The sequence below is a fragment of the Phyllobates terribilis genome, unplaced genomic scaffold (genome assembly GCF_046119375.1).
Source record: "Phyllobates terribilis strain yellow unplaced genomic scaffold, ASM4611937v1 Scaffold_169__1_contigs__length_4117513, whole genome shotgun sequence".
NCBI classification, from domain to species: Eukaryota; Metazoa; Chordata; class Amphibia; order Anura; family Dendrobatidae; genus Phyllobates; species Phyllobates terribilis.
The window spans coordinates 3,004,078-3,028,721 of record NW_027362929.1 but is presented as its reverse complement, the minus strand read 5'-3'; the positions used below and the strand labels follow the sequence as shown (position 1 = coordinate 3,028,721).

Below are 24,644 nucleotides of genomic sequence, written 5' to 3'. Positions count from 1 at the left end.
CGCTGGCTGCGCGTGTCATAATAGGCTCTGAGCCTTTATATACCTGCGCACAGCAGCAGCCACCTTCAGTCTGCTGCTGGACAGCCAGCAGCAGCAGCAGCAGGAGAGGTAATTAATCAGCAACCCTCCTGCTAAGGGTAGACAGCTGCTCGTTCCACCCCCCCCCCCGCCGTAATTGGTTCTCCTCCCTTCCAACGGTGTTGAGGCGGGTGGGAACAGCCGGGGGTTGAGGGTACTGTGCTAAAAGAGGTGGAGTTATGCAGATCTAAAACGCGTGGATTGCAGCAGCAGCAAGCCGAAAAGTGCAGGCATGTGAGGGATCTAGAGGTTGACAGCATGTCTTCTTAACGGGAGTCCAGGTGGCCATCTCCACAAATGGACTTTTCAGAATCCTTGGGTGGCACCGTAGTCGGAAACCAATTCTGGTTATCGCTTCTCGGCCTTTTGGCTAAGATCAAGTGTAGTATCTGTTCTTATCAGTTTAATATCTGATACGTCCCCTATCTGGGGACCATATATTAAATGGATTTTTAGAACAGGGAGATGGAAAAAGAGCTTGCTCTGTCCACTCCACGCATTGACCTGGTATTGCAGTATCTCCAGGACCGGTGCACCCCTTCTTTAATGCAGTTTCTAAAATCAGAAAGAATTGAATTCAATGCTTTTTGTTCATTTTGCTTGTTTGTCGGATTTTGGGATGGACTCTTTGGCTTTGCTTTTCTTCTCCTCATTGGAATTTTCATGTTAAAAGTTGCAGAAGCCAGATGACAAGCTCATTTTGGTTCAACTTCAGCAACTGTGCATTGCATTGCCATGTAATGTAATGTAATGCAATGCTATCTATCTAGCTCTCCCTCTATACTTCCTTTTGGATAAACAGACATATTAGGCAAGCATTTTGGAGCTTTCACCTAAATAACTACAGGTGGTGAGATAAGCTGCACAATATAATTGACCTTTCAGTACATTGTTGCACACACACCATCTATTTAGCAAATGCCCTTGTTATCAACAGCAGCCTTTTAAACTCACCTGAGCTAACAGGTATGTGAGCTGGTTACTCTGCTGCACTTAAAATTTCTTTTTTGGTTTGCTACAATGCCTTTTCTGAAACGTTGTCTCCCTCTGCTGGAACACTGACTTCTTTCATTTAATGCCTGCAGACTATAAAAGAGAAACCAACCCAAAAAGTTTGGTTGATTAGTCTGTGGCATTCTTTTAAACTGTTGCTTATGGCGGTCTCTGTGAGCTTCTCAGTGACATTCAGCCATCCAGGTATCCCGCCTGCAGTAGACGGAATGTGGCAATGGAACGCTGGCTGCGCGTGTCATAATAGGCTCTGAGCCTTTATATACCTGCGCACAGCAGCAGCCACCTTCAGTCTGCTGCTGGACAGCCAGCAGCAGCAGCAGCAGGAGAGGTAATTAATCAGCAACCCTCCTGCTAAGGGTAGACAGCTGCTCGTTCCACCCCCCCCCCGCCTTAATTGGTTCTCCTCCCTTCCAACGGTGTTGAGGCGGGTGGGAACAGCCGGGGGTTGAGGGTACTGTGCTAAAAGAGGTGGAGTTATGCAGATCTAAAACGCGTGGATTGCAGCAGCAGCAAGCCGAAAAGTGCAGGCATGTGAGGGATCTAGAGGTTGACAGCATGTCTTCTTAACGGGAGTCCAGGTGGCCATCTCCACAAATGGACTTTTCAGAATCCTTGGGTGGCACCGTAGTCGGAAACCAATTCTGGTTATCGCTTCTCGGCCTTTTGGCTAAGATCAAGTGTAGTATCTGTTCTTATCAGTTTAATATCTGATACGTCCCCTATCTGGGGACCATATATTAAATGGATTTTTAGAACAGGGAGATGGAAAAAGAGCTTGCTCTGTCCACTCCACGCATTGACCTGGTATTGCAGTATCTCCAGGACCGGTGCACCCCTTCTTTAATGCAGTTTCTAAAATCAGAAAGAATTGAATTCAATGCTTTTTGTTCATTTTGCTTGTTTGTCGGATTTTGGGATGGACTCTTTGGCTTTGCTTTTCTTCTCCTCATTGGATTTTTCATGTTAAAAGTTGCAGAAGCCAGATGACAAGCTCATTTTGGTTCAACTTCAGCAACTGTGCATTGCATTGACATGTAATGTAATGTAATGCAATGCTATCTATCTAGCTCTCCCTCTATACTTCCTTTTGGATAAACAGAGATATTAGGCAAGCATTTTGGAGCTTTCACCTAAATAACTACAGGTGGTGAGATAAGCTGCACAATATAATTGACCTTTCAGTATATTGTTGCACACACACCATCTATTTAGCAAATGCCCTTGTTATCAACAGCAGCCTTTTAAACTCACCTGAGCTAACAGGTATGTGAGCTGGTTACTCTGCTGCGCTTAAAATTTCTTTTTTGGTTTGCTACAATGCCTTTTCTGAAACGTTGTCTCCCTCTGCTGGAACACTGACTTCTTTCATTTAATGCCTGCAGACTATAAAAGAGAAACCAACCCAAAAAGTTTGGTTGATTAGTCTGTGGCATTCTTTTAAACTGTTGCTTATGGCGGTCTCTGTGAGCTTCTCAGTGACATTCAGCCATCCAGGTATCCCGCCTGCAGTAGACGGAATGTGGCAATGGAACGCTGGCTGCGCGTGTCATAATAGGCTCTGAGCCTTTATATACCTGCGCACAGCAGCAGCCACCTTCAGTCTGCTGCTGGACAGCCAGCAGCAGCAGCAGCAGGAGAGGTAATTAATCAGCAACCCTCCTGCTAAGGGTAGACAGCTGCTCGTTCCACCCCCCCCCCCCGCCTTAATTGGTTCTCCTCCCTTCCAACGGTGTTGAGGCGGGTGGGAACAGCCGGGGGTTGAGGGTACTGTGCTAAAAGAGGTGGAGTTATGCAGATCTAAAACGCGTGGATTGCAGCAGCAGCAAGCCGAAAAGTGCAGGCATGTGAGGGATCTAGAGGTTGACAGCATGTCTTCTTAACGGGAGTCCAGGTGGCCATCTCCACAAATGGACTTTTCAGAATCCTTGGGTGGCACCGTAGTCGGAAACCAATTCTGGTTATCGCTTCTCGGCCTTTTGGCTAAGATCAAGTGTAGTATCTGTTCTTATCAGTTTAATATCTGATACGTCCCCTATCTGGGGACCATATATTAAATGGATTTTTAGAACAGGGAGATGGAAAAAGAGCTTGCTCTGTCCACTCCACGCATTGACCTGGTATTGCAGTATCTCCAGGACCGGTGCACCCCTTCTTTAATGCAGTTTCTAAAATCAGAAAGAATTGAATTCAATGCTTTTTGTTCATTTTGCTTGTTTGTCCGATTTTGGGATGGACTCTTTGGCTTTGCTTTTCTTCTCCTCATTGGATTTTTCATGTTAAAAGTTGCAGAAGCCAGATGACAAGCTCATTTTGGTTCAACTTCAGCAACTGTGCATTGCATTGCCATGTAATGTAATGTAATGCAATGCTATCTATCTAGCTCTCCCTCTATACTTCCTTTTGGATAAACAGACATATTAGGCAAGCATTTTGGAGCTTTCACCTAAATAACTACAGGTGGTGAGATAAGCTGCACAATATAATTGACCTTTCAGTATATTGTTGCACACACACCATCTATTTAGCAAATGCCCTTGTTATCAACAGCAGCCTTTTAAACTCACCTGAGCTAACAGGTATGTGAGCTGGTTACTCTGCTGCGCTTAAAATTTCTTTTTTGGTTTGCTACAATGCCTTTTCTGAAACGTTGTCTCCCTCTGCTGGAACACTGACTTCTTTCATTTAATGCCTGCAGACTATAAAAGAGAAACCAACCCAAAAAGTTTGGTTGATTAGTCTGTGGCATTCTTTTAAACTGTTGCTTATGGCGGTCTCTGTGAGCTTCTCAGTGACATTCAGCCATCCAGGTATCCCGCCTGCAGTAGACGGAATGTGGCAATGGAACGCTGGCTGCGCGTGTCATAATAGGCTCTGAGCCTTTATATACCTGCGCACAGCAGCAGCCACCTTCAGTCTGCTGCTGGACAGCCAGCAGCAGCAGCAGCAGGAGAGGTAATTAATCAGCAACCCTCCTGCTAAGGGTAGACAGCTGCTCGTTCCACCCCCCCCCCCCCCCGCCTTAATTGGTTCTCCTCCCTTCCAACGGTGTTGAGGCGGGTGGGAACAGCCGGGGGTTGAGGGTACTGTGCTAAAAGAGGTGGAGTTATGCAGATCTAAAACGCGTGGATTGCAGCAGCAGCAAGCCGAAAAGTGCAGGCATGTGAGGGATCTAGAGGTTGACAGCATGTCTTCTTAACGGGAGTCCAGGTGGCCATCTCCACAAATGGACTTTTCAGAATCCTTGGGTGGCACCGTAGTCGGAAACCAATTCTGGTTATCGCTTCTCGGCCTTTTGGCTAAGATCAAGTGTAGTATCTGTTCTTATCAGTTTAATATCTGATACGTCCCCTATCTGGGGACCATATATTAAATGGATTTTTAGAACAGGGAGATGGAAAAAGAGCTTGCTCTGTCCACTCCACGCATTGACCTGGTATTGCAGTATCTCCAGGACCGGTGCACCCCTTCTTTAATGCAGTTTCTAAAATCAGAAAGAACTGAATTCAATGCTTTTTGTTCATTTTGCTTGTTTGTCGGATTTTGGGATGGACTCTTTGGCTTTGCTTTTCTTCTCCTCATTGGATTTTTCATGTTAAAAGTTGCAGAAGCCAGATGACAAGCTCATTTTGGTTCAACTTCAGCAACTGTGCATTGCATTGCCATGTAATGTAATGTAATGCAATGCTATCTATCTAGCTCTCCCTCTATACTTCCTTTTGGATAAACAGACATATTAGGCAAGCATTTTGGAGCTTTCACCTAAATAACTACAGGTGGTGAGATAAGCTGCACAATATAATTGACCTTTCAGTATATTGTTGCACACACACCATCTATTTAGCAAATGCCCTTGTTATCAACAGCAGCCTTTTAAACTCACCTGAGCTAACAGGTATGTGAGCTGGTTACTCTGCTGCGCTTAAAATTTCTTTTTTGGTTTGCTACAATGCCTTTTCTGAAACGTTGTCTCCCTCTGCTGGAACACTGACTTCTTTCATTTAATGCCTGCAGACTATAAAAGAGAAACCAACCCAAAAAGTTTGGTTGATTAGTCTGTGGCATTCTTTTAAACTGTTGCTTATGGCGGTCTCTGTGAGCTTCTCAGTGACATTCAGCCATCCAGGTATCCCGCCTGCAGTAGACGGAATGTGGCAATGGAACGCTGGCTGCGCGTGTCATAATAGGCTCTGAGCCTTTATATACCTGCGCACAGCAGCAGCCACCTTCAGTCTGCTGCTGGACAGCCAGCAGCAGCAGCAGCAGGAGAGGTAATTAATCAGCAACCCTCCTGCTACGGGTAGACAGCTGCTCGTTCCACCCCCCCCCCCCGCCTTAATTGGTTCTCCTCCCTTCCAACGGTGTTGAGGCGGGTGGGAACAGCCGGGGGTTGAGGGTACTGTGCTAAAAGAGGTGGAGTTATGCAGATCTAAAACGCGTGGATTGCAGCAGCAGCAAGCCGAAAAGTGCAGGCATGTGAGGGATCTAGAGGTTGACAGCATGTCTTCTTAACGGGAGTCCAGGTGGCCATCTCCACAAATGGACTTTTCAGAATCCTTGGGTGGCACCGTAGTCGGAAACCAATTCTGGTTATCGCTTCTCGGCCTTTTGGCTAAGATCAAGTGTAGTATCTGTTCTTATCAGTTTAATATCTGATACGTCCCCTATCTGGGGACCATATATTAAATGGATTTTTAGAACAGGGAGATGGAAAAAGAGCTTGCTCTGTCCACTCCACGCATTGACCTGGTATTGCAGTATCTCCAGGACCGGTGCACCCCTTCTTTAATGCAGTTTCTAAAATCAGAAAGAATTGAATTCAATGCTTTTTGTTCATTTTGCTTGTTTGTCGGATTTTGGGATGGACTCTTTGGCTTTGCTTTTCTTCTCCTCATTGGATTTTTCATGTTAAAAGTTGCAGAAGCCAGATGACAAGCTCATTTTGGTTCAACTTCAGCAACTGTGCATTGCATTGCCATGTAATGTAATGTAATGCAATGCTATCTATCTAGCTCTCCATCTATACTTCCTTTTGGATAAACAGACATATTAGGCAAGCATTTTGGAGCTTTCACCTAAATAACTACAGGTGGTGAGATAAGCTGCACAATATAATTGACCTTTCAGTATATTGTTGCACACACACCATCTATTTAGCAAATGCCCTTGTTATCAACAGCAGCCTTTTAAACTCACCTGAGCTAACAGGTATGTGAGCTGGTTACTCTGCTGCGCTTAAAATTTCTTTTTTGGTTTGCTACAATGCCTTTTCTGAAACGTTGTCTCCCTCTGCTGGAACACTGACTTCTTTCATTTAATGCCTGCAGACTATAAAAGAGAAACCAACCCAAAAAGTTTGGTTGATTAGTCTGTGGCATTCTTTTAAACTGTTGCTTATGGCGGTCTCTGTGAGCTTCTCAGTGACATTCAGCCATCCAGGTATCCCGCCTGCAGTAGACGGAATGTGGCAATGGAACGCTGGCTGCGCGTGTCATAATAGGCTCTGAGCCTTTATATACCTGCGCACAGCAGCAGCCACCTTCAGTCTGCTGCTGGACAGCCAGCAGCAGCAGCAGCAGGAGAGGTAATTAATCAGCAACCCTCCTGCTAAGGGTAGACAGCTGCTCGTTCCACCCCCCCCCCCCCCCGCCTTAATTGGTTCTCCTCCCTTCCAACGGTGTTGAGGCGGGTGGGAACAGCCGGGGGTTGAGGGTACTGTGCTAAAAGAGGTGGAGTTATGCAGATCTAAAACGCGTGGATTGCAGCAGCAGCAAGCCGAAAAGTGCAGGCATGTGAGGGATCTAGAGGTTGACAGCATGTCTTCTTAACGGGAGTCCAGGTGGCCATCTCCACAAATGGACTTTTCAGAATCCTTGGGTGGCACCGTAGTCGGAAACCAATTCTGGTTATCGCTTCTCGGCCTTTTGGCTAAGATCAAGTGTAGTATCTGTTCTTATCAGTTTAATATCTGATACGTCCCCTATCTGGGGACCATATATTAAATGGATTTTTAGAACAGGGAGATGGAAAAAGAGCTTGCTCTGTCCACTCCACGCATTGACCTGGTATTGCAGTATCTCCAGGACCGGTGCACCCCTTCTTTAATGCAGTTTCTAAAATCAGAAAGAATTGAATTCAATGCTTTTTGTTCATTTTGCTTGTTTGTCGGATTTTGGGATGGACTCTTTGGCTTTGCTTTTCTTCTCCTCATTGGATTTTTCATGTTAAAAGTTGCAGAAGCCAGATGACAAGCTCATTTTGGTTCAACTTCAGCAACTGTGCATTGCATTGCCATGTAATGTAATGTAATGCAATGCTATCTATCTAGCTCTCCCTCTATACTTCCTTTTGGATAAACAGACATATTAGGCAAGCATTTTGGAGCTTTCACCTAAATAACTACAGGTGGTGAGATAAGCTGCACAATATAATTGACCTTTCAGTATATTGTTGCACACACACCATCTATTTAGCAAATGCCCTTGTTATCAACAGCAGCCTTTTAAACTCACCTGAGCTAACAGGTATGTGAGCTGGTTACTCTGCTGCGCTTAAAATATCTTTTTTGGTTTGCTACAATGCCTTTTCTGAAACGTTGTCTCCCTCTGCTGGAACACTGACTTCTTTCATTTAATGCCTGCAGACTATAAAAGAGAAACCAACCCAAAAAGTTTGGTTGATTAGTCTGTGGCATTCTTTTAAACTGTTGCTTATGGCGGTCTCTGTGAGCTTCTCAGTGACATTCAGCCATCCAGGTATCCCGCCTGCAGTAGACGGAATGTGGCAATGGAACGCTGGCTGCGCGTGTCATAATAGGCTCTGAGCCTTTATATACCTGCGCACAGCAGCAGCCACCTTCAGTCTGCTGCTGGACAGCCAGCAGCAGCAGCAGCAGGAGAGGTAATTAATCAGCAACCCTCCTGCTAAGGGTAGACAGCTGCTCGTTCCACCCCCCCCCCCCCCGCCTTAATTGGTTCTCCTCCCTTCCAACGGTGTTGAGGCGGGTGGGAACAGCCGGGGGTTGAGGGTACTGTGCTAAAAGAGGTGGAGTTATGCAGATCTAAAACGCGTGGATTGCAGCAGCAGCAAGCCGAAAAGTGCAGGCATGTGAGGGATCTAGAGGTTGACAGCATGTCTTCTTAACGGGAGTCCAGGTGGCCATCTCCACAAATGGACTTTTCAGAATCCTTGGGTGGCACCGTAGTCGGAAACCAATTCTGGTTATCGCTTCTCGGCCTTTTGGCTAAGATCAAGTGTAGTATCTGTTCTTATCAGTTTAATATCTGATACGTCCCCTATCTGGGGACCATATATTAAATGGATTTTTAGAACAGGGAGATGGAAAAAGAGCTTGCTCTGTCCACTCCACGCATTGACCTGGTATTGCAGTATCTCCAGGACCGGTGCACCCCTTCTTTAATGCAGTTTCTAAAATCAGAAAGAATTGAATTCAATGCTTTTTGTTCATTTTGCTTGTTTGTCGGATTTTGGGATGGACTCTTTGGCTTTGCTTTTCTTCTCCTCATTGGATTTTTCATGTTAAAAGTTGCAGAAGCCAGATGACAAGCTCATTTTGGTTCAACTTCAGCAACTGTGCATTGCATTGCCATGTAATGTAATGTAATGCAATGCTATCTATCTAGCTCTCCCTCTATACTTCCTTTTGGATAAACAGACATATTAGGCAAGCATTTTGGAGCTTTCACCTAAATAACTACAGGTGGTGAGATAAGCTGCACAATATAATTGACCTTTCAGTATATTGTTGCACACACACCATCTATTTAGCAAATGCCCTTGTTATCAACAGCAGCCTTTTAAACTCACCTGAGCTAACAGGTATGTGAGCTGGTTACTCTGCTGCGCTTAAAATATCTTTTTTGGTTTGCTACAATGCCTTTTCTGAAACGTTGTCTCCCTCTGCTGGAACACTGACTTCTTTCATTTAATGCCTGCAGACTATAAAAGAGAAACCAACCCAAAAAGTTTGGTTGATTAGTCTGTGGCATTCTTTTAAACTGTTGCTTATGGCGGTCTCTGTGAGCTTCTCAGTGACATTCAGCCATCCAGGTATCCCGCCTGCAGTAGACGGAATGTGGCAATGGAACGCTGGCTGCGCGTGTCATAATAGGCTCTGAGCCTTTATATACCTGCGCACAGCAGCAGCCACCTTCAGTCTGCTGCTGGACAGCCAGCAGCAGCAGCAGCAGGAGAGGTAATTAATCAGCAACCCTCCTGCTACGGGTAGACAGCTGCTCGTTCCACCCCCCCCCCCCCCGCCTTAATTGGTTCTCCTCCCTTCCAACGGTGTTGAGGCGGGTGGGAACAGCCGGGGGTTGAGGGTACTGTGCTAAAAGAGGTGGAGTTATGCAGATCTAAAACGCGTGGATTGCAGCAGCAGCAAGCCGAAAAGTGCAGGCATGTGAGGGATCTAGAGGTTGACAGCATGTCTTCTTAACGGGAGTCCAGGTGGCCATCTCCACAAATGGACTTTTCAGAATCCTTGGGTGGCACCGTAGTCGGAAACCAATTCTGGTTATCGCTTCTCGGCCTTTTGGCTAAGATCAAGTGTAGTATCTGTTCTTATCAGTTTAATATCTGATACGTCCCCTATCTGGGGACCATATATTAAATGGATTTTTAGAACAGGGAGATGGAAAAAGAGCTTGCTCTGTCCACTCCACGCATTGACCTGGTATTGCAGTATCTCCAGGACCGGTGCACCCCTTCTTTAATGCAGTTTCTAAAATCAGAAAGAATTGAATTCAATGCTTTTTGTTCATTTTGCTTGTTTGTCGGATTTTGGGATGGACTCTTTGGCTTTGCTTTTCTTCTCCTCATTGGATTTTTCATGTTAAAAGTTGCAGAAGCCAGATGACAAGCTCATTTTGGTTCAACTTCAGCAACTGTGCATTGCATTGCCATGTAATGTAATGTAATGCAATGCTATCTATCTAGCTCTCCATCTATACTTCCTTTTGGATAAACAGACATATTAGGCAAGCATTTTGGAGCTTTCACCTAAATAACTACAGGTGGTGAGATAAGCTGCACAATATAATTGACCTTTCAGTATATTGTTGCACACACACCATCTATTTAGCAAATGCCCTTGTTATCAACAGCAGCCTTTTAAACTCACCTGAGCTAACAGGTATGTGAGCTGGTTACTCTGCTGCGCTTAAAATTTCTTTTTTGGTTTGCTACAATGCCTTTTCTGAAACGTTGTCTCCCTCTGCTGGAACACTGACTTCTTTCATTTAATGCCTGCAGACTATAAAAGAGAAACCAACCCAAAAAGTTTGGTTGATTAGTCTGTGGCATTCTTTTAAACTGTTGCTTATGGCGGTCTCTGTGAGCTTCTCAGTGACATTCAGCCATCCAGGTATCCCGCCTGCAGTAGACGGAATGTGGCAATGGAACGCTGGCTGCGCATGTCATAATAGGCTCTGAGCCTTTATATACCTGCGCACAGCAGCAGCCACCTTCAGTCTGCTGCTGGACAGCCAGCAGCAGCAGCAGGAGAGGTAATTAATCAGCAACCCTCCTGCTAAGGGTAGACAGCTGCTCGTTCCACCCCCCCCCCCCCCCCCGCCTTAATTGGTTCTCCTCCCTTCCAACGGTGTTGAGGCGGGTGGGAACAGCCGGGGGTTGAGGGTACTGTGCTAAAAGAGGTGGAGTTATGCAGATCTAAAACGCGTGGATTGCAGCAGCAGCAAGCCGAAAAGTGCAGGCATGTGAGGGATCTAGAGGTTGACAGCATGTCTTCTTAACGGGAGTCCAGGTGGCCATCTCCACAAATGGACTTTTCAGAATCCTTGGGTGGCACCGTAGTCGGAAACCAATTCTGGTTATCGCTTCTCGGCCTTTTGGCTAAGATCAAGTGTAGTATCTGTTCTTATCAGTTTAATATCTGATACGTCCCCTATCTGGGGACCATATATTAAATGGATTTTTAGAACAGGGAGATGGAAAAAGAGCTTGCTCTGTCCACTCCACGCATTGACCTGGTATTGCAGTATCTCCAGGACCGGTGCACCCCTTCTTTAATGCAGTTTCTAAAATCAGAAAGAATTGAATTCAATGCTTTTTGTTCATTTTGCTTGTTTGTCGGATTTTGGGATGGACTCTTTGGCTTTGCTTTTCTTCTCCTCATTGGATTTTTCATGTTAAAAGTTGCAGAAGCCAGATGACAAGCTCATTTTGGTTCAACTTCAGCAACTGTGCATTGCATTGCCATGTAATGTAATGTAATGCAATGCTATCTATCTAGCTCTCCCTCTATACTTCCTTTTGGATAAACAGACATATTAGGCAAGCATTTTGGAGCTTTCACCTAAATAACTACAGGTGGTGAGATAAGCTGCACAATATAATTGACCTTTCAGTATATTGTTGCACACACACCATCTATTTAGCAAATGCCCTTGTTATCAACAGCAGCCTTTTAAACTCACCTGAGCTAACAGGTATGTGAGCTGGTTACTCTGCTGCGCTTAAAATTTCTTTTTTGGTTTGCTACAATGCCTTTTCTGAAACGTTGTCTCCCTCTGCTGGAACACTGACTTCTTTCATTTAATGCCTGCAGACTATAAAAGAGAAACCAACCCAAAAAGTTTGGTTGATTAGTCTGTGGCATTCTTTTAAACTGTTGCTTATGGCGGTCTCTGTGAGCTTCTCAGTGACATTCAGCCATCCAGGTATCCCGCCTGCAGTAGACGGAATGTGGCAATGGAACGCTGGCTGCGCGTGTCATAATAGGCTCTGAGCCTTTATATACCTGCGCACAGCAGCAGCCACCTTCAGTCTGCTGCTGGACAGCCAGCAGCAGCAGCAGCAGGAGAGGTAATTAATCAGCAACCCTCCTGCTAAGGGTAGACAGCTGCTCGTTCCACCCCCCCCCCCCCCCCGCCTTAATTGGTTCTCCTCCCTTCCAACGGTGTTGAGGCGGGTGGGAACAGCCGGGGGTTGAGGGTACTGTGCTAAAAGAGGTGGAGTTATGCAGATCTAAAACGCGTGGATTGCAGCAGCAGCAAGCCGAAAAGTGCAGGCATGTGAGGGATCTAGAGGTTGACAGCATGTCTTCTTAACGGGAGTCCAGGTGGCCATCTCCACAAATGGACTTTTCAGAATCCTTGGGTGGCACCGTAGTCGGAAACCAATTCTGGTTATCGCTTCTCGGCCTTTTGGCTAAGATCAAGTGTAGTATCTGTTCTTATCAGTTTAATATCTGATACGTCCCCTATCTGGGGACCATATATTAAATGGATTTTTAGAACAGGGAGATGGAAAAAGAGCTTGCTCTGTCCACTCCACGCATTGACCTGGTATTGCAGTATCTCCAGGACCGGTGCACCCCTTCTTTAATGCAGTTTCTAAAATCAGAAAGAATTGAATTCAATGCTTTTTGTTCATTTTGCTTGTTTGTCCGATTTTGGGATGGACTCTTTGGCTTTGCTTTTCTTCTCCTCATTGGATTTTTCATGTTAAAAGTTGCAGAAGCCAGATGACAAGCTCATTTTGGTTCAACTTCAGCAACTGTGCATTGCATTGCCATGTAATGTAATGTAATGCAATGCTATCTATCTAGCTCTCCCTCTATACTTCCTTTTGGATAAACAGACATATTAGGCAAGCATTTTGGAGCTTTCACCTAAATAACTACAGGTGGTGAGATAAGCTGCACAATATAATTGACCTTTCAGTATATTGTTGCACACACACCATCTATTTAGCAAATGCCCTTGTTATCAACAGCAGCCTTTTAAACTCACCTGAGCTAACAGGTATGTGAGCTGGTTACTCTGCTGCGCTTAAAATTTCTTTTTTGGTTTGCTACAATGCCTTTTCTGAAACGTTGTCTCCCTCTGCTGGAACACTGACTTCTTTCATTTAATGCCTGCAGACTATAAAAGAGAAACCAACCCAAAAAGTTTGGTTGATTAGTCTGTGGCATTCTTTTAAACTGTTGCTTATGGCGGTCTCTGTGAGCTTCTCAGTGACATTCAGCCATCCAGGTATCCCGCCTGCAGTAGACGGAATGTGGCAATGGAACGCTGGCTGCGCGTGTCATAATAGGCTCTGAGCCTTTATATACCTGCGCACAGCAGCAGCCACCTTCAGTCTGCTGCTGGACAGCCAGCAGCAGCAGCAGCAGGAGAGGTAATTAATCAGCAACCCTCCTGCTAAGGGTAGACAGCTGCTCGTTCCACCCCCCCCCCCCGCCTTAATTGGTTCTCCTCCCTTCCAACGGTGTTGAGGCGGGTGGGAACAGCCGGGGGTTGAGGGTACTGTGCTAAAAGAGGTGGAGTTATGCAGATCTAAAACGCGTGGATTGCAGCAGCAGCAAGCCGAAAAGTGCAGGCATGTGAGGGATCTAGAGGTTGACAGCATGTCTTCTTAACGGGAGTCCAGGTGGCCATCTCCACAAATGGACTTTTCAGAATCCTTGGGTGGCACCGTAGTCGGAAACCAATTCTTGTTATCGCTTCTCGGCCTTTTGGCTAAGATCAAGTGTAGTATCTGTTCTTATCAGTTTAATATCTGATACGTCCCCTATCTGGGGACCATATATTAAATGGATTTTTAGAACAGGGAGATGGAAAAAGAGCTTGCTCTGTCCACTCCACGCATTGACCTGGTATTGCAGTATCTCCAGGACCGGTGCACCCCTTCTTTAATGCAGTTTCTAAAATCAGAAAGAATTGAATTCAATGCTTTTAGTTCATTTTGCTTGTTTGTCGGATTTTGGGATGGACTCTTTGGCTTTGCTTTTCTTCTCCTCATTGGATTTTTCATGTTAAAAGTTGCAGAAGCCAGATGACAAGCTCATTTTGGTTCAACTTCAGCAACTGTGCATTGCATTGCCATGTAATGTAATGTAATGCAATGCTATCTATCTAGCTCTCCCTCTATACTTCCTTTTGGATAAACAGACATATTAGGCAAGCATTTTGGAGCTTTCACCTAAATAACTACAGGTGGTGAGATAAGCTGCACAATATAATTGACCTTTCAGTATATTGTTGCACACACACCATCTATTTAGCAAATGCCCTTGTTATCAACAGCAGCCTTTTAAACTCACCTGAGCTAACAGGTATGTGAGCTGGTTACTCTGCTGCGCTTAAAATTTCTTTTTTGGTTTGCTACAATGCCTTTTCTGAAACGTTGTCTCCCTCTGCTGGAACACTGACTTCTTTCATTTAATGCCTGCAGACTATAAAAGAGAAACCAACCCAAAAAGTTTGGTTGATTAGTCTGTGGCATTCTTTTAAACTGTTGCTTATGGCGGTCTCTTTGAGCTTCTCAGTGACATTCAGCCATCCAGGTATCCCGCCTGCAGTAGACGGAATGTGGCAATGGAACGCTGGCTGCGCGTGTCATAATAGGCTCTGAGCCTTTATATACCTGCGCACAGCAGCAGCCACCTTCAGTCTGCTGCTGGACAGCCAGCAGCAGCAGCAGCAGGAGAGGTAATTAATCAGCAACCCTCCTGCTAAGGGTAGACAGCTGCTCGTTCCACCCCCCCCCCCGCCTTAATTGGTTCTCCTCCCTTCCAACGGTGTTGAGGCGGGTGGGAACAGCCGGGGGTTGAGGGTACTGTGCTAAAAGAGGTGGAGTTATGCAGATCTAAAACGCGTGGATTGCAGCAGCAGCAAGCCGAAAAGTGCAGGCATGTGAGGGATCTAGAGGTTGACAGCATGTCTTCTTAACGGGAGTCCAGGTGGCCATCTCCACAAATGGACTTTTCAGAATCCTTGGGTGGCACCGTAGTCGGAAACCAATTCTGGTTATCGCTTCTCGGCCTTTTGGCTAAGATCAAGTGTAGTATCTGTTCTTATCAGTTTAATATCTGATACGTCCCCTATCTGGGGACCGTATATTAAATGGATTTTTAGAACAGGGAGATGGAAAAAGAGCTTGCTCTGTCCACTCCACGCATTGACCTGGTATTGCAGTATCTCCAGGACCGGTGCACCCCTTCTTTAATGCAGTTTCTAAAATCAGAAAGAATTGAATTCAATGCTTTTTGTTCATTTTGCTTGTTTGTCAGATTTTGGGATGGACTCTTTGGCTTTGCTTTTCTTCTCCTCATTGGATTTTTCATGTTAAAAGTTGCAGAAGCCAGATGACAAGCTCATTTTGGTTCAACTTCAGCAACTGTGCATTGCATTGCCATGTAATGTAATGTAATGCAATGCTATCTATCTAGCTCTCCCTCTATACTTCCTTTTGGATAAACAGACATATTAGGCAAGCATTTTGGAGCTTTCACCTAAATAACTACAGGTGGTGAGATAAGCTGCACAATATAATTGACCTTTCAGTATATTGTTGCACACACACCATCTATTTAGCAAATGCCCTTGTTATCAACAGCAGCCTTTTAAACTCACCTGAGCTAACAGGTATGTGAGCTGGTTACTCTGCTGCGCTTAAAATTTCTTTTTTGGTTTGCTACAATGCCTTTTCTGAAACGTTGTCTGCCTCTGCTGGAACACTGACTTCTTTCATTTAATGCCTGCAGACTATAAAAGAGAAACCAACCCAAAAAGTTTGGTTGATTAGTCTGTGGCATTCTTTTAAACTGTTGCTTATGGCGGTCTCTGTGAGCTTCTCAGTGACATTCAGCCATCCAGGTATCCCGCCTGCAGTAGACGGAATGTGGCAATGGAACGCTGGCTGCGCGTGTCATAATAGGCTCTGAGCCTTTATATACCTGCGCACAGCAGCAGCCACCTTCAGTCTGCTGCTGGACAGCCAGCAGCAGCAGCAGCAGGAGAGGTAATTAATCAGCAACCCTCCTGCTAAGGGTAGACAGCTGCTCGTTCCACCCCCCCCCCCGCCTTAATTGGTTCTCCTCCCTTCCAACGGTGTTGAGGCGGGTGGGAACAGCCGGGGGTTGAGGGTACTGTGCTAAAAGAGGTGGAGTTATGCAGATCTAAAACGCGTGGATTGCAGCAGCAGCAAGCCGAAAAGTGCAGGCATGTGAGGGATCTAGAGGTTGACAGGATGTCTTCTTAACGGGAGTCCAGGTGGCCATCTCCACAAATGGACTTTTCAGAATCCTTGGGTGGCACCGTAGTCGGAAACCAATTCTGGTTATCGCTTCTCGGCCTTTTGGCTAAGATCAAGTGTAGTATCTGTTCTTATCAGTTTAATATCTGATACGTCCCCTATCTGGGGACCATATATTAAATGGATTTTTAGAACAGGGAGATGGAAAAAGAGCTTGCTCTGTCCACTCCACGCATTGACCTGGTATTGCAGTATCTCCAGGACCGGTGCACCCCTTCTTTAATGCAGTTTCTAAAATCAGAAAGAATTGAATTCAATGCTTTTTGTTCATTTTGCTTGTTTGTCAGATTTTGGGATGGACTCTTTGGCTTTGCTTTTCTTCTCCTCATTGGATTTTTCATGTTAAAAGTTGCAGAAGCCAGATGACAAGCTCATTTTGGTTCAACTTCAGCAACTGTGCATTGCATTGCCATGTAATGTAATGTAATGCAATGCTATCTATCTAGCTCTCCCTCTATACTTCCTTTTGGATAAACAGACATATTAGGCAAGCATTTTGGAGCTTTCACCTAAATAACTACAGGTGGTGAGATAAGCTGCACAATATAATTGACCTTTCAGTATATTGTTGCACACACACCATCTATTTAGCAAATGCCCTTGTTATCAACAGCAGCCTTTTAAACTCACCTGAGCTAACAGGTATGTGAGCTGGTTACTCTGCTGCGCTTAAAATTTCTTTTTTGGTTTGCTACAATGCCTTTTCTGAAACGTTGTCTCCCTCTGCTGGAACACTGACTTCTTTCATTTAATGCCTGCAGACTATAAAAGAGAAACCAACCCAAAAAGTTTGGTTGATTAGTCTGTGGCATTCTTTTAAACTGTTGCTTATGGCGGTCTCTGTGAGCTTCTCAGTGACATTCAGCCATCCAGGTATCCCGCCTGCAGTAGACGGAATGTGGCAATGGAACGCTGGCTGCGCGTGTCATAATAGGCTCTGAGCCTTTATATACCTGCGCACAGCAGCAGCCACCTTCAGTCTGCTGCTGGACAGCCAGCAGCAGCAGCAGCAGGAGAGGTAATTAATCAGCAACCCTCCTGCTAAGGGTAGACAGCTGCTCGTTCCACCCCCCCCCCGCCTTAATTGGTTCTCCTCCCTTCCAACGGTGTTGAGGCGGGTGGGAACAGCCGGGGGTTAAGGGTACTGTGCTAAAAGAGGTGGAGTTATGCAGATCTAAAACGCGTGGATTGCAGCAGCAGCAAGCCGAAAAGTGCAGGCATGTGAGGGATCTAGAGGTTGACAGCATGTCTTCTTAACGGGAGTCCAGGTGGCCATCTCCACAAATGGACTTTTCAGAATCCTTGGGTGGCACCGTAGTCGGAAACCAATTCTGGTTATCGCTTCTCGGCCTTTTGGCTAAGATCAAGTGTAGTATCTGTTCTTATCAGTTTAATATCTGATACGTCCCCTATCTGGGGACCGTATATTAAATGGATTTTTAGAACAGGGAGATGGAAAAAGAGCTTGCTCTGTCCACTCCACGCATTGACCTGGTATTGCAGTATCTCCAGGACCGGTGCACCCCTTCTTTAATGCAGTTTCTAAAATCAGAAAGAATTGAATTCAATGCTTTTTGTTCATTTTGCTTGTTTGTCAGATTTTGGGATGGACTCTTTGGCTTTGCTTTTCTTCTCCTCATTGGATTTTTCATGTTAAAAGTTGCAGAAGCCAGATGACAAGCTCATTTTGGTTCAACTTCAGCAACTGTGCATTGCATTGCCATGTAATGTAATGTAATGCAATGCTATCTATCTAGCTCTCCCTCTATACTTCCTTTTGGATAAACAGACATATTAGGCAAGCATTTTGGAGCTTTCACCTAAATAACTACAGGTGGTGAGATAAGCTGCACAATATAATTGACCTTTCAGTATATTGTTGCACACACACCATCTATTTAGCAAATGCCCTTGTTATCAACAGCAGCCTTTTAAACTCACCTGAGCTAACAGGTATGTGAGCTGGTTACTCTGCTGCGCTTAAAATTTCTTTTTTGGTTTGCTACAATGCCTTTTCTGAAACGTTGTCTGCCTCTGCTGGAACACTGACTTCTTTCATTTAATGCCTGCAGACTATAAAAGAGAAACCAACCCAAAAAGTTTGGTTGATTAGTCTGTGGCATTCTTTTAAACTGTTGCTTATGGCGGTCTCTGTGAGCTTCTCAGTGACATTCAGCCATCCAGGTATCCCGCCTGCAGTAGACGGAATGTGGCAATGGAACGCTGGCTGCGCGTGTCATAATAGGCTCTGAGCCTTTATATACCTGCGCACAGCAGCAGCCACCTTCAGTCTGCTGCTGGACAGCCAGCAGCAGCAGCAGCAGGAGAGGTAATTAATCAGCAACCCTCCTGCTAAGGGTAGACAGCTGCTCGTTCCACCCCCCCCCCCGCCTTAATTGGTTCTCCTCCCTTCCAACGGTGTTGAGGCGGGTGGGAACAGCCGGGGGTTGAGGGTACTGTGCTAAAAGAGGTGGAGTTATGCAGATCTAAAACGCGTGGATTGCAGCAGCAGCAAGCCGAAAAGTGCAGGCATGTGAGGGATCTAGAGGTTGACAGCATGTCTTCTTAACGGGAGTCCAGGTGGCCATCTCCACAAATGGACTTTTCAGAATCCTTGGGTGGCACCGTAGTCGGAAACCAATTCTGGTTATCGCTTCTCGGCCTTTTGGCTAAGATCAAGTGTAGTATCTGTTCTTATCAGTTTAATATCTGATACGTCCCCTATCTGGGGACCATATATTAAATGGATTTTTAGAACAGGGAGATGGAAAAAGAGCTTGCTCTGTCCACTCCACGCATTGACCTGGTATTGCAGTATCTCCAGGACCGGTGCACCCCTTCTTTAATGCAGTTTCTAAAATCAGAAAGAATTGAATTCAATGCTTTTTGTTCATTTTGCTTGTTTGTCAGATTTTGGGATGGACTCTTTGGCTTTGCTTTTCTTCTCCTCATTGGATTTTTCATGTTAAAAGTTGCAGAAGCCAGATGACAAGCTCATTTTGGTTCAACTTCAGCAACTGTGCATTGCATTGCCATGTAATGTAATGTAATGCAATGCTATCTATCTAGCTCTCCCTCTATACTTCCTTTTGGATAAACAGACATATTAGGCAAGCATTTTGGAGCTTTCACCTAAATAACTACAGGTGGTGAGATAAGCTGCACAATATAATTGACCTTTCAGTATATTGTTGCACACACACCATCTATTTAGCAAATGCCCTTGTTATCAACAGCAGCCTTTTAAACTCACCTGAGCTAACAGGTATGTGAGCTGGTTACTCTGCTGCGCTTAAAATTTCTTTTTTGGTTTGCTACAATGCCTTTTCTGAAACGTTGTCTCCCTCTGCTGGAACACTGACTTCTTTCATTTAATGCCTGCAGACTATAAAAGAGAAACCAACCCAAAAAGTTTGGTTGATTAGTCTGTGGCATTCTTTTAAACTGTTGCTTATGGCGGTCTCTGTGAGCTTCTCAGTGACATTCAGCCATCCAGGTATCCCGCCTGCAGTAGACGGAATGTGGCAATGGAACGCTGGCTGCGCGTGTCATAATAGGCTCTGAGCCTTTATATACCTGCGCACAGCAGCAGCCACCTTCAGTCTGCTGCTGGACAGCCAGCAGCAGCAGCAGCAGGAGAGGTAATTAATCAGCAACCCTCCTGCTAAGGGTAGACAGCTGCTCGTTCCACCCCCCCCCCGCCTTAATTGGTTCTCCTCCCTTCCAACGGTGTTGAGGCGGGTGGGAACAGCCGGGGGTTAAGGGTACTGTGCTAAAAGAGGTGGAGTTATGCAGATCTAAAACGCGTGGATTGCAGCAGCAGCAAGCCGAAAAGTGCAGGCATGTGAGGGATCTAGAGGTTGACAGCATGTCTTCTTAACGGGAGTCCAGGTGGCCATCTCCACAAATGGACTTTTCAGAATCCTTGGGTGGCACCGTAGTCGGAAACCAATTCTGGTTATCGCTTCTCGGCCTTTTGGCTAAGATCAAGTGTAGTATCTGTTCTTATCAGTTTAATATCTGATACGTCCCCTATCTGGGGACCATATATTAAATGGATTTTTAGAACAGGGAGATGGAAAAAGAGCTTGCTCTGTCCACTCCACGCATTGACCTGGTATTGCAGTATCTCCAGGACCGGTGCACCCCTTCTTTAATGCAGTTTCTAAAATCAGAAAGAATTGAATTCAATGCTTTTTGTTCATTTTGCTTGTTTGTCGGATTTTGGGATGGACTCTTTGGCTTTGCTTTTCTTCTCCTCATTGGATTTTTCATGTTAAAAGTTGCAGAAGCCAGATGACAAGCTCATTTTGGTTCAACTTCAGCAACTGTGCATTGCATTGCCATGTAATGTAATGTAATGCAATGCTATCTATCTAGCTCTCCCTCTATACTTCCTTTTGGATAAACAGACATATTAGGCAAGCATTTTGGAGCTTTCACCTAAATAACTACAGGTGGTGAGATAAGCTGCACAATATAATTGACCTTTCAGTATATTGTTGCACACACACCATCTATTTAGCAAATGCCCTTGTTATCAACAGCAGCCTTTTAAACTCACCTGAGCTAACAGGTATGTGAGCTGGTTACTCTGCTGCGCTTAAAATTTCTTTTTTGGTTTGCTACAATGCCTTTTCTGAAACGTTGTCTCCCTCTGCTGGAACACTGACTTCTTTCATTTAATGCCTGCAGACTATAAAAGAGAAACCAACCCAAAAAGTTTGGTTGATTAGTCTGTGGCATTCTTTTAAACTGTTGCTTATGGCGGTCTCTGTGAGCTTCTCAGTGACATTCAGCCATCCAGGTATCCCGCCTGCAGTAGACGGAATGTGGCAATGGAACGCTGGCTGCGCGTGTCATAATAGGCTCTGAGCCTTTATATACCTGCGCACAGCAGCAGCCACCTTCAGTCTGCTGCTGGACAGCCAGCAGCAGCAGCAGCAGGAGAGGTAATTAATCAGCAACCCTCCTGCTAAGGGTAGACAGCTGCTCGTTCCACCACCCCCCCGCCTTAATTGGTTCTCCTCCCCTCCAACGGTGTTGAGGCGGGTGGGAACAGCCGGGGGTTGAGGGTACTGTGCTAAAAGAGGTGGAGTTATGCAGATCTAAAACGCGTGGATTGCAGCAGCAGCAAGCCGAAAAGTGCAGGCATGTGAGGGATCTAGAGGTTGACAGCATGTCTTCTTAACGGGAGTCCAGGTGGCCATCTCCACAAATGGACTTTTCAGAATCCTTGGGTGGCACCGTAGTCGGAAACCAATTCTGGTTATCGCTTCTCGGCCTTTTGGCTAAGATCAAGTGTAGTATCTGTTCTTATCAGTTTAATATCTGATACGTCCCCTATCTGGGGACCATATATTAAATGGATTTTTAGAACAGGGAGATGGAAAAAGAGCTTGCTCTGTCCACTCCACGCATTGACCTGGTATTGCAGTATCTCCAGGACCGGTGCACCCCTTCTTTAATGCAGTTTCTAAAATCAGAAAGAATTGAATTCAATGCTTTTTGTTCATTTTGCTTGTTTGTCGGATTTTGGGATGGACTCTTTGGCTTTGCTTTTCTTCTCCTCATTGGATTTTTCATGTTAAAAGTTGCAGAAGCCAGATGACAAGCTCATTTTGGTTCAACTTCAGCAACTGTGCATTGCATTGCCATGTAATGTAATGTAATGCAATGCTATCTATCTAGCTCTCCCTCTATACTTCCTTTTGGATAAACAGACATATTAGGCAAGCATTTTGGAGCTTTCACCTAAATAACTACAGGTGGTGAGATAAGCTGCACAATATAATTGACCTTTCAGTATATTGTTGCACACACACCATCTATTTAGCAAATGCCCTTGTTATCAACAGCAGCCTTTTAAACTCACCTGAGCTAACAGGTATGTGAGCTGGTTACTCTGCTGCGCTTAAAATTTCTTTTTTGGTTTGCTACAATGCCTTTTCTGAAACGTTGTCTCCCTCTGCTGGAACACTGACTTCTTTCATTTAATGCCTGAAGACTATAAAAGAGAAACCAACCCAAATTTTTGGTTGATTAGTCTGTGGCATTCTTTTAAACTGTTGCTTATGGCGGTCTCTGTGAGCTTCTCAGTGACATTCAGCCATCCAGGTATCCCGCCTGCAGTAGACGGAATGTGGCAATGGAACGCTGGCTGCGCGTGTCATAATAGGCTCTGAGCCTTTATATACCTGCGCACAGCAGCAGCCACCTTCAGTCTGCTGCTGGACAGCCAGCAGCAGCAGGAGAGGTAATTAATCAGCAACCCTCCTGCTAAGGGTAGACAGCTGCTCGTTGCACCCCCCCCCCGCCTTAATTGGTTCTCCTCCCTTCCAACGGTGTTGAGGCGGGTGGGAACAGCCGGGGGTTGAGGGTACTGTGCTAAAAGAGGTGGAGTTATGCAGATCTAAAACGCGTGGATTGCAGCAGCAGCAAGCCGAAAAGTGCAGGCATGTGAGGGATCTAGAGGTTGACAGCATGTCTTCTTAACGGGAGTCCAGGTGGCCATCTCCACAAATGGACTTTTCAGAATCCTTGGGTGGCACCGTAGTCGGAAACCAATTCTGGTTATCGCTTCTCGGCCTTTTGGCTAAGATCAAGTGTAGTATCTTTTGAAAAGGCAGTTTTGTCCTTGGGCTGCCCTAGTAAATTGATGCATATTACACACTGGTTTGGTGCACTTGTTAGTACGCCAGGTGGCTCATAGAGTTATCTGATGGAAAACATGGCCCTCCAGGATCGAAGTCACTAGGCTGGGTAAGTGTGAGGGCTTTGGAGCAATGTGCCCCAGGAGTAGGCGCCCTGTTGGGAGTCCAAGCTTACTGGGACTGGGAACCCCAGAAAGACTTGGCTTCGTAGCACGCCGCACCTTTGCCAATCATACTTTCTGAGCAACCCCCCCTATTCCTGGCCTCCGGGCTAGGAAGGGGAATTTTTATAAACCCGGTCGGAGGTCCGGTCAGCTTTGGGCTGAGAAACCAACACAGGCTCCAGCTCCACTAGGGTGGCAGCCTAGATGGAAGCTGGGAGCACGAAAACGGCTCTTCTCCGGCTTCGGCTAGGGAGAGCATCGGAGATCCCTGACCCTCGCTGTGGCCTTCTGGCTCAGAGGGATGGGGATGGTTTATTGGGGACCCTCTCCTCCGGGAAGGGTCCACATGAATCCTCGCCTCGTGCGCTGTTTTGGTGTGACTTCGGTCACATTTTTCAGTGCCTTGGATGCAGCTTCAATCATTCAATCAAAAATCTGTTCTTATCAGTTTAATATCTGATACGTCCCCTATCTGGGGACCATATATTAAATGGATTTTTAGAACAGGGAGATGGAAAAAGAGCTTGCTCTGTCCACTCCACGCATTGACCTGGTATTGCAGTATCTCCAGGACCGGTGCACCCCTTCTTTAATGCAGTTTCTAAAATCAGAAAGAATTGAATTCAATGCTTTTTGTTCATTTTGCTTGTTTGTCGGATTTTGGGATGGACTCTTTGGCTTTGCTTTTCTTCTCCTCATTGCATTTTTCATGTTAAAAGTTGCAGAAGCCAGATGACAAGCTCATTTTGGTTCAACTTCAGCAACTGTGCATTGCATTGCCATGTAATGTAATGTAATGCAATGCTATCTATCTAGCTCTCCCTCTATACTTCCTTTTGGATAAACAGACATATTAGGCAAGCATTTTGGAGCTTTCACCTAAATAACTACAGGTGGTGAGATAAGCTGCACAATATAATTGACCTTTCAGTATATTGTTGCACACACACCATCTATTTAGCAAATGCCCTTGTTATCAACAGCAGCCTTTTAAACTCACCTGAGCTAACAGGTATGTGAGCTGGTTACTCTGCTGCGCTTAAAATTTCTTTTTTGGTTTGCTACAATGCCTTTTCTGAAACGTTGTCTCCCTCTGCTGGAACACTGACTTCTTTCATTTAATGCCTGCAGACTATAAAAGAGAAACCAACCCAAAAAGTTTGGTTGATTAGTCTGTGGCATTCTTTTAAACTGTTGCTTATGGCGGTCTCTGTGAGCTTCTCAGTGACATTCAGCCATCCAGGTATCCCGCCTGCAGTAGACGGAATGTGGCAATGGAACGCTGGCTGCGCGTGTCATAATAGGCTCTGAGCCTTTATATACCTGCGCACAGCAGCAGCCCCCTTCAGTCTGCTGCTGGACAGCCAGCAGCAGCAGCAGCAGGAGAGGTAATTAATCAGCAACCCTCCTGCTAAGGGTAGACAGCTGCTCGTTCCACCCCCCCTTCCCGCCTTAATTGGTTCTCCTCCCTTCCAACGGTGTTGAGGCGGGTGGGAACAGCCGGGGGTTGAGGGTACTGTGCTAAAAGAGGTGGAGTTATGCAGATCTAAAACGCGTGGATTGCAGCAGCAGCAAGCCGAAAAGTGCAGGCATGTGAGGGATCTAGAGGTTGACAGCATGTCTTCTTAACGGGAGTCCAGGTGGCCATCTCCACAAA

General features: G+C 45.6%; 18 non-coding genes and 1 pseudogene across 18 annotated transcripts; all 19 read left to right on the top strand.

Annotated features, from left to right (window-relative positions):
* Positions 1-428: 428 nt before the first annotated feature.
* Positions 429-619, top strand: LOC141209279 (U2 spliceosomal RNA). The gene has a single exon (XR_012279478.1). It is a non-coding gene; the product is annotated as a U2 spliceosomal RNA (small nuclear RNA).
* A 1,120-nt stretch (positions 620-1,739) lies between these two features.
* Positions 1,740-1,930, top strand: LOC141209278 (U2 spliceosomal RNA). Its single transcript, XR_012279477.1, has one exon. It is a non-coding gene; the product is annotated as a U2 spliceosomal RNA (small nuclear RNA).
* A 1,122-nt stretch (positions 1,931-3,052) lies between these two features.
* On the top strand, positions 3,053-3,243 carry LOC141209277 (U2 spliceosomal RNA). The gene has a single exon (XR_012279476.1). It is a non-coding gene; the product is annotated as a U2 spliceosomal RNA (small nuclear RNA).
* Positions 3,244-4,368: 1,125 nt separating this feature from the next.
* LOC141209276 (U2 spliceosomal RNA) lies at positions 4,369-4,559 on the top strand. The gene has a single exon (XR_012279475.1). It is a non-coding gene; the product is annotated as a U2 spliceosomal RNA (small nuclear RNA).
* Positions 4,560-5,681: 1,122 nt separating this feature from the next.
* LOC141209275 (U2 spliceosomal RNA) lies at positions 5,682-5,872 on the top strand. Its single transcript, XR_012279474.1, has one exon. It is a non-coding gene; the product is annotated as a U2 spliceosomal RNA (small nuclear RNA).
* Positions 5,873-6,997: 1,125 nt separating this feature from the next.
* Positions 6,998-7,188, top strand: LOC141209274 (U2 spliceosomal RNA). The gene has a single exon (XR_012279473.1). It is a non-coding gene; the product is annotated as a U2 spliceosomal RNA (small nuclear RNA).
* A 1,124-nt stretch (positions 7,189-8,312) lies between these two features.
* On the top strand, positions 8,313-8,503 carry LOC141209272 (U2 spliceosomal RNA). The gene has a single exon (XR_012279471.1). It is a non-coding gene; the product is annotated as a U2 spliceosomal RNA (small nuclear RNA).
* A 1,124-nt stretch (positions 8,504-9,627) lies between these two features.
* On the top strand, positions 9,628-9,818 carry LOC141209271 (U2 spliceosomal RNA). The gene has a single exon (XR_012279470.1). It is a non-coding gene; the product is annotated as a U2 spliceosomal RNA (small nuclear RNA).
* Positions 9,819-10,942: 1,124 nt separating this feature from the next.
* On the top strand, positions 10,943-11,133 carry LOC141209270 (U2 spliceosomal RNA). The gene has a single exon (XR_012279469.1). It is a non-coding gene; the product is annotated as a U2 spliceosomal RNA (small nuclear RNA).
* Positions 11,134-12,259: 1,126 nt separating this feature from the next.
* LOC141209269 (U2 spliceosomal RNA) lies at positions 12,260-12,450 on the top strand. The gene has a single exon (XR_012279468.1). It is a non-coding gene; the product is annotated as a U2 spliceosomal RNA (small nuclear RNA).
* Positions 12,451-13,572: 1,122 nt separating this feature from the next.
* On the top strand, positions 13,573-13,763 carry LOC141209268 (U2 spliceosomal RNA). Its single transcript, XR_012279467.1, has one exon. It is a non-coding gene; the product is annotated as a U2 spliceosomal RNA (small nuclear RNA).
* Positions 13,764-14,884: 1,121 nt separating this feature from the next.
* LOC141209964 (U2 spliceosomal RNA) lies at positions 14,885-15,075 on the top strand. The gene has a single exon (XR_012280148.1). It is a non-coding gene; the product is annotated as a U2 spliceosomal RNA (small nuclear RNA).
* A 1,121-nt stretch (positions 15,076-16,196) lies between these two features.
* On the top strand, positions 16,197-16,387 carry LOC141209267 (U2 spliceosomal RNA). Its single transcript, XR_012279466.1, has one exon. It is a non-coding gene; the product is annotated as a U2 spliceosomal RNA (small nuclear RNA).
* Positions 16,388-17,507: 1,120 nt separating this feature from the next.
* On the top strand, positions 17,508-17,698 carry LOC141209963 (U2 spliceosomal RNA). The gene has a single exon (XR_012280147.1). It is a non-coding gene; the product is annotated as a U2 spliceosomal RNA (small nuclear RNA).
* Positions 17,699-18,819: 1,121 nt separating this feature from the next.
* LOC141209266 (U2 spliceosomal RNA) lies at positions 18,820-19,010 on the top strand. Its single transcript, XR_012279465.1, has one exon. It is a non-coding gene; the product is annotated as a U2 spliceosomal RNA (small nuclear RNA).
* A 1,120-nt stretch (positions 19,011-20,130) lies between these two features.
* On the top strand, positions 20,131-20,321 carry LOC141209265 (U2 spliceosomal RNA). The gene has a single exon (XR_012279464.1). It is a non-coding gene; the product is annotated as a U2 spliceosomal RNA (small nuclear RNA).
* A 1,120-nt stretch (positions 20,322-21,441) lies between these two features.
* LOC141209264 (U2 spliceosomal RNA) lies at positions 21,442-21,632 on the top strand. The gene has a single exon (XR_012279463.1). It is a non-coding gene; the product is annotated as a U2 spliceosomal RNA (small nuclear RNA).
* A 1,113-nt stretch (positions 21,633-22,745) lies between these two features.
* LOC141210770 (U2 spliceosomal RNA) lies at positions 22,746-22,861 on the top strand (annotated as a pseudogene).
* A 524-nt stretch (positions 22,862-23,385) lies between these two features.
* Positions 23,386-23,574, top strand: LOC141210572 (U2 spliceosomal RNA). The gene has a single exon (XR_012280728.1). It is a non-coding gene; the product is annotated as a U2 spliceosomal RNA (small nuclear RNA).
* Positions 23,575-24,644: the final 1,070 nt, after the last annotated feature.